Raw genomic sequence first — 8,321 nt, 5'->3', positions numbered from 1 at the left:
ACCCCCCCCCCCGCAATGAAATCACTCAAAGAAAGGGGGAATGAGACACAGCAGGCACCAGACACCCCCTCCTAAAAGAATTCAAAGGTATCAGGAATTTGGCACCAGACATACACACAAACCTCCAGCGAAAATACCACTGCAAACCTCTTGTGGAGTTGAGCCAGCATAGATCTGCAGCCAAATCACTTGGGAACAAAGGCACCTGGGGGGGGTGCTCGAACCCCCACCCCCAACGGGCAGTCGCTGAGGCTACCTCCTAGAACTAGGTGCTAAGTGTATTAGATATGGTGCCATGGCTAGGAGACAGCTCACAGCTCTTAAATAAGCTCCAACAGGCTGGAGCCTTTGGTGTGCTGCCCACAGTAACAGCCCACTTTGATGAACTCTTAATTAAGTGGGATTTTGTTCCTAAATTAGATTGCATGGGCAGTTGGGCAGTGAACTAGGAACCCAGAGAAAACCTAATCAGGCTAAAAGGATGCATGAACTAAAGAAACAGCACAAACCGTGGCTGTCTCGTTCCCCTCCCCCATGCCGGGTCAGTAGGGTCAATTCCCCATCAGGCATTCTTCACATTCCTAATTTAAATAAATAAAACTATTAGTGGGGGTTGATCTTACTTTCTTTAATGACACTGGCAAAACTCCTGTTGACTCCCACAACTCCAGCATGCGCACTGTGTGTTGCAACATAGTCATGTCATCCTTAATATATTTATTTTCACATATTTGCTATTGCCTTAAATAGTAAATATTGCTATTGTGCTCTATTATCATGTTAAAGGATAATAAAATGGTAATGACAATTAATAATGCCATTGCTTAAGTTGCAGCATCACTCTGTGCCTCAGTTTCCCCAGCTGTCAAATGGAGATAATGGCCCAGATCCACAAAGATATTGAAATCAATAGATCTGGGCCAACAATACTTACTTGCTTTGAGATTTACTGATGAAACGCCCTATGGTAGAACTGGATATTATTATTATAAATAATAATAAAGAAACTGCATCAAAAAATAAGGCCCTGCAAAGAAGTATACACAGGCTTAACTTTATGTATATGGGTAGTGCCATGAAATTATGATGTCAAATTGAAGCATGTGCCTTTTGGATTGGGACCTAAGAGTTTAATTAATAAACAAAGACAAATATTATTTATTGTCATTGTTACTTTAATTGGCAAAACTGATCTATTATGTCAATAAAAATTACACATATATGGGTCCATATTGATCATTCACCTGCACCTTTGGCTTTGCAAAGTGCACCACTCAAAATGTTAATTTTAATACTATAATAATCTTAATACCGAGCTCCGCACATTGCTTTTCATGAGCAGACCTCCTAGTGTGGCAGAGACAAAGGAGAAAGATATGTTTTCTAAAGAGATTTTACAAAAGAGACAGAGGGCTAAATTCAGCCTGGGGGCAAATAGCTCTGATTGCCATTGTTGTCAGTGAGGGTAGTGCCTGCCTCTGCCAGGAGCAGAAAAGGAGCCAGGTTTTGAGCAGTGGTAGAGCCAACGGGTGATGGGTCATTGGCATGCTACCTTCAGTTATACCCATTGACTTGAAAAGACACCACGCATACACCTCAAAGCCAGGGGAGGGAGTCGCCTCTCAGGGAGATGGATTTAAAAATATTATTAAGATGATGTTTTAAAAAAGTGAATGGTACAGAGTTTAAGCATAGAAGTTTCTGGTTATCGGGGAATAATGTACAGATTTCAAGGGGTGCAAAATTCAGTTTAAGATTGGATGGCGTAAGGAATACATAATCTGCAATATTCCCTGATTGCAGGTAAAAGATTAACAGATCAACGTTAAGATGTGGGGGGATGTTCTTCATATGAGTAATTTGGTACTAGTTGCAGCTTCTGTGAGGCTGCTACTGAGAGTCCTAAGTAGAGAGCACTGCAGAGGTTCGTGTGCGGATGTGGCAGAGGGCACGGCCCAACAGGGAGCCAGGGGCGGGCACACGGCAGGGGCATAGGGTGGGGTGCCAGGTGCTGCAGAGGTTCGTGTGGGGATGTGGCAGAGGGCACAGTCCAGCAGGGAGCCAGGGGCGGGAACACTGCAGGGGTCACAGGGCTGGGTGCCGGGTGCTGCAGAGGCTCGTGTGGGGATGTGGCAGAGGGCACGGTCCAGCAGGGAGCCAGGGGTGGGCACACGGCACGGGTCACAGGGCGGGGTGCGGGTGCTGCACCGCAGCCTTTTTGGGAGGCATAGAGGGCCACTGCGAGTCCAGTCTTAGTGCAGCCAATCCCCCCCCCAGCTGAGTTCCGCCGACTCCATCCCGGGCTTTAGCTGCGACCTCCCCAGGGGCTGCTTGTGGTTTCACTCAGGCTCTGGCCACGTTTTGGGACAGGGGTCCTGGCAGGGCCACTCAGTGCTGGCTCCTGGGGGAGGGGAGGGCAGAAAGAGGACACACTGCCCCCTTCCCCCACCCCAGGCGGGGGGAGGAGAATGCAAGGGGGCCTGTCAGACACTCCTCTCTTCAGGACTTAACCCGGGCTGGGACCTGGGCACGGAGCTGGCCAGGCACCTTGGCCCCATAGGAGCATATGAGTTCCCCCTCCATGGAGACAGCCAGACACCTGGGTCTCACAGGAACACGTGGAGATGCCCGGACTCCTGAGTCCTGTAGGAGAGTAGGCAGCTGTCGCTGGCCATGAGGGTCCCCCCAGGAGGCCCGGATGCCTGGGTCCCTCAGGAACAGACGAGGTACAGAGACGCAGCGTCCTCTAGGAGCCAGTCACCCCAGTGCTACATCCCCAGGGCGAGTCCAGGGCCGCCCAGAGGGAGGGGGCAAAAGGGGCAATTTGCCCCAGGCCACACAGGGGCCCCCACAAGAGTTTTCCGAGGCCCCTGGAGTGGGGTCCTTCACTCACTCCGGGAGCCCCGGAAAACTCTCGCAGGGCCAGGGCCCCCGGAGCTGCTTCTGCTCCCGGTCTTCGCCGGCGGGGGGCGTCTTTCCGCTCCGGGGCGGAAGGACTCCCCGCCGGACAAGTAATGCCGAAGCGGGACCCGCCGCTGACGTACAGCCCGGTCTTCGGTGGTAATTCGGCAGCGGGGGGCCCTTCCGTTCCGGGACCTGCCACCGAAGTGCCCCGGAGACCCGCGGCGGGGGCCCCCTGCCACCGAATTACCGCCGAAGACCCGGCTGCACTTCGGCGGCGGGTCCCGCTTAAGCGGTAATTTGGCGGCGGGAGGGGGCCCCGCTGCGGGTTTCTGGGGCATTTCGGCGGCGGGTCCCGGAGCGGAAGGGCCCCCCGCCGCCGAATTACCGCCAAAGCGGGGGCCCCCCACCGCTGAAGACCCCAGGCCCCCGGAATCCTCTGGGCAGCCCTGGGCGACTCCCCTGGGGTCCCTGGGTTGGGAGGGGCGGCTGCCCCCAGGACTCCGCTGTCAGCTGCCCCCGCTGTCCCTGCTGCAAAGCCACTGCCCCTTGGCCACACCCACGGGCGGGCTCCCTGCCCCACACAGAGTCCGTGATTGGTCCAGCCCGGCACCTCTCAGGTGCATCCGATTGGGTGGCAGCCCCTGGACAATGGATGGGTGAAAGGCGCCAGGCAGAAGCAAGAGGTGATTGGTTGAGGTGTCCTGGCCAGGAGATGCAATTGGGTAGATGGCACCATGGAGTGCAGGCTCCAGCAGGCTTTCGGCCAATCGCAGAAAGGGCTTGGGACCCCCCCACCCGAGATCCCAACCCCTCCCCCCAGAACCCTTGGGTCCTCCCACTGCCCCCTGGGAAACTCTTTGCCCTCCCCAGGGAGCCTGCAGCTGTGAAGGGGTTGGTGCGTCTCCCCATGGGGCTGGCTCCAGCAGGGGCGGCTCTAGCAATTTCGCTGCCCCAAGCACGGCAGCACGCCGCGGGGGGCGCTCTGCCAGTCGCCGGTCCCGCGGCTCCGGTGGACCTCCCGCAGACGTGCCTGCGGAGGGTCCGCTGGTCCCGCAGCTCCGGTGGTCCTCGCGTGGACGTGCCTGCGGATGCTCCACCGGAGCCGCAGGACCAGCGGACCCTCCGCAGGCACGGCTGCGGGAGGTGCACCGGAGCTGCCTGCCGCCCTCCCGGTGACCGGCAGAGCGGCCCCGCGGCTTGCCGCCCCAAGCACGCGCTTGGCGTGCTGGGGCCTGGAGCCGGCCCTGGGGTCCAGGGGTCATGGGCAGGAAGAGCAGAGCATGACCTTCAGACGGGGCACCCCCCAGGGGGCTCTGGGAGCTACGGGGGGGCACATGGGCCAAGGGAGCCAGTGGGGTGTTACTGCTGGGGGTCAGGCGGGCGCCAGGGGCACCGGGGGGGGGAAGCACTCGCCATTGGGGGTCAGGGGGTGCCAGGAGCACCGGGGGGGGCAGCACTCACCGTTGGGGGTCAGGGGGGCGCAGGGGGCACGGGGGGTCAGCACTCGCCGTTGGGGGTCAGGGGGGCGCAGGGGGCACTGGGGGGCAGCACTCGCCATTGGGGGTCAGGGGGGCGCCAAGGGCACCGGGGGGGGGCAGCATTAGCATCCACCCTAAAAAGAAAGAAACAACAGAAGGAAGATCAAAGCCAGGTCCCAGGCTGACAGTCACGCCTGCAATTGACGGGTGATCAAGCACCAAACCCAGAGGCAGGGTGACACAGCAAGACCTAGAGACTTTGAATCCAAACTAAAACAGAGAGCAGCAATACCCAAAGTCCAAAGGCGCAAACAATTCGATGTTTATTGGGGTGAACTTCCAGCAAGCATGATTCCAGTTTCCTTCCTTAGTGTCCCCCTTCCCAGCTCTGACACCACAGAGCCTTGCCTGTGGCCCTGTTCCTGTTCCCATCCCGATTCCATTCCCTCTTTAGCAAAACATGATCCCAATTCCCCCACCCCCAGTCCCTGTGCCCATTCCCCCCCTTCCTGATTGAACCTGCGTTTTGCTTAGCTATTTCTTACCCAATCATTTTACTGAAATTTAACTAACCAACCCTAACATATTGTAACATGGTTATTTAACCAATTATACCCCACCACCTTCATTGGTTTACACCCAACAAAATGACTTATACAGCAGACAGAAACAATCACAGAACCAGACAGAGACCATGCAAATAAACATACAAAACAATACAGAAGTGAGGATTTCACAACTACATAGATATAGACATAAGGGTTTCCAGCTGTGTCTATTGATAAGTGAGTTCTTGCCAGACAGGATGCTATCAAACCAGGTTTCCTTTTACATCTTCTAGGCTCTTCTCTTTCTCTGGAGGTGATAGAAATATCAGGCCAGGATTGTATTCCTATCAGCCCAATAGCACCTTATTTCAATGGGACTAGTTTGGAATGTGAGGATGTGACCACACACTTCCCAGCTTATGGCTGCCTAACTACATCTTGGCTGAAGGCCTCAGACTGTCACAGTAAGAGAAGGCCATTCCACAGACAGTGATTTTGATTCTCTTTTATACCTCTATAACTAGTTTAGCAATAAGAATACACCTACATTCTTAAAGTAGAGGTGGCTGGTTTCAGTGGGGAAGACGGAAGCAGGAGTGGGGGGTTAGCGGGGGCTGCAGCCCGGGGAGAGCCGGCGGGGGTGGGAAAGTTGCAGGGGAACTTTCCGGCAGGGGGTCTGTGCGGTCTGGGCGCTTCGCCTCCCCGGGAGAAGCCCGGCTCCCCGCCCGCCCGCCCGCAGCCCCAGGCTCCCCCCGGCTGGCGCCGGCGAGGATGCAGTTAGGGGAGCAGCTCCTGGGCAGTGCCGCTAGCCTGGCCGGGCCCCCCTTCTACCCGCCCGAGAGCAGCAGCGCCCGTGGCGGCCACCCCGCGGCCAGCCCAGCTCGGGCTCCCCGCAGCGCCTGGACTTGGACAAGGGGCCGAAGAAGTGCGGCGGCGCTGGGCCGGGCATGCTGAGCGAGGCGGAGGCCGGCGAGCCCTTCCCCGGCACGGGCTCCAAGCAGGGTGGCCCGGAGGGGTGCAAGGCGGCCCCTGGCAGCGAGGCCGAGCTGCCCCCGGCCGCCGCCCGCTACCCGCTGGACAGCCTGAGCCCGGAGCGCTACTACCTGCAGTCCCCGGGGCCGCAGGGCGCCGAGCTGGGCGCGCCCTGCTCGCTCTTCCCCTACCCGGCGGCGCAGCACGGCTCCGTCTACCCCGCGCCCGGCGGGGCGCGCTACCCCTACGGCTCCGTGCTGGCCCCGGGGGGCTTCTCGGCCGCCGTCTGCTCCCCGGGCGGCCGCGCGCAGTTCGGGGGCGGCGGCGACGGCTACCAGTACGGCCAGGGGGCGGCGGGGCCCCTCTACAGCCCCTACCCGGCGGCGGGCTCCTGCGGCGGGCTGGGCGCCTTGGCCATGCCCGGCTCGGGGCCGGGGCTGCGGGCGCAGGTCTTCCTCTGCAACCGCCCGCTCTGGCTCAAGTTCCACCAGCACCAGACCGAGATGATCATCACCAAGCAGGGCAGGCGGATGTTTCCCTTCCTGAGCTTCAACATCACCGGCCTCAACCCCACGGCCCATTACAACGTGTTCGTGGAGGTGGTGCTGGCCGATCCCAACCACTGGCGCTTCCAGGGGGGCAAGTGGGTGACGTGCGGAAAAGCGGACAACAACATGCAAGGCAACAAGGTGTATGTTCACCCTGAATCCCCAAACACTGGGGCTCACTGGATGATGCAGGAGATCTCTTTTGGAAAACTAAAACTGACCAATAACAAAGGTGCTAACAATAATAATACTCAGATGATAGTACTTCAGTCTCTACACAAGTACCAACCTCGACTTCATATTGTGGAAGTGACTGAAGATGGGGTTGAAGATCTGAATGACTCTTCAAAGACTCAGACGTTTATTTTCCCGGAAATCCAGTTCATAGCAGTTACTGCATATCAAAACACTGATATCACTCAGCTTAAAATTGACCATAATCCTTTTGCAAAGGGCTTCAGGGACAACTATGATTCATCCCACCAGATTGTCCCAGGAGCCCGGTACAGCGTGCAACCATTCTTCCAGGAACAGTTTGTCAACAACTTGCCGCCAGCCAGATTTTACAATGGTGAGAGAACTGTACCTCAGACAAAAGGCCTACTCTATCCTCAGCAAAATGAAGAGGTGGCCAATCCTCCCCAGAGATGGTTTGTTACTCCTGTGCAGCAACCTGGTACCAACAAACTGGACATGAACTCCTATGAAACAGAATATTCTCCTAGCACCTTGCTCCCCTATGGCATTAAATCCCTTCCGTTGCAGACATCCCATGCTTTGGGATATTATCCTGATCCAACATTCCCTTCCATGGCAGGGTGGGGAAGCAGAGGTTCTTATCAGAGAAAAATGGCGACTGGGTTACCTTGGACCTCCCGAACAAGTCCCCCGGCTTTCTCTGAAGACCATCTTCCCAAGGAGAAGGTGAAAGAAGAAATCAGCTCATCTTGGATAGAGACCCCACCTTCCATAAAATCTCTAGATTCAAATGATTCTGGCATCTACACTAGTGCTTGTAAGAGAAGACGACTCTCTCCTAGTACTTCCAGCAATGAAAATTCTCCAACAATGAAATGTGAAGACATGAATGCTGAGGACTATAGCAAAGACACTTCAAAAGGCATGGGCTACTATGCTTTCTATACTACTACTTAGAGCATTATTTCATCCCAATTGGCTAAATTTTCAGAGTGGCTTTGGTTTTTTCTTTTTTCTGCATAAAAGTTGCCAAAAAGGTTCTTGCCTTCCACCTTGAATGAATTGTTTTCTTAAAGTACAGGCCTTTGCAGACAGGCCCGAATATCTATATCCTAACAGGAGCCAGGACTCCTGTGTTCTATCCCTGGCTCTAGGAGGGGAGTGGCGGTGGGGACTGGGAATCGGGACACTCCCAGCTGCCTTTTTGCATTCTCACCCAACAGGTCTTTGCACACTCACCACCATTCTCCTGTGATCACCCTCCAGCACTCACCACCAATTTCTGTCAGCTCTCTGTCCTTGCACACACACCCACCCTTGTACCCTCACCACTGATCTTTGCACACTCATGCAAGGATGCACTCTCTGACCCTTCTTGCACTCGCACATACCCTGACACATCCACCACCCACTCCTTGCACATGTACCCACAGTGGTGCACTCACTGCACAGCTGTGTGCACTGTCACCCCCCTTTGACACTGGTGCCTGCTCACACACTCATCCTTGTGCTCCCCTGCAGAACACGGCCTCTCAGGGGATGGGTGGGGGGTCAGGTTGGGTGAGCAGTGACCCCCCACCCATCCGCCCCGCCCAGTGGGGGATGCAGGATGCCGAGCAGGGACTTAAAACAGTCAAAACAAAACTTCAAAGTGCAAAAGCAAAAAAAAAATC

General features: G+C 56.0%; 1 pseudogene; it reads left to right on the top strand.

Annotated features, from left to right (window-relative positions):
- Nucleotides 1-5,701: 5,701 nt before the first annotated feature.
- LOC123361503 lies at nucleotides 5,702-7,701 on the top strand (annotated as a pseudogene).
- Nucleotides 7,702-8,321: the final 620 nt, after the last annotated feature.

Source organism: Mauremys mutica, unplaced genomic scaffold (assembly GCF_020497125.1).
Source record: "Mauremys mutica isolate MM-2020 ecotype Southern unplaced genomic scaffold, ASM2049712v1 Super-Scaffold_2380, whole genome shotgun sequence".
Classification (NCBI taxonomy): Eukaryota; Metazoa; Chordata; order Testudines; family Geoemydidae; genus Mauremys; species Mauremys mutica.
Note: the sequence above shows the minus strand (reverse complement) of the source record. Positions and strands in the feature narration are given on the sequence as shown.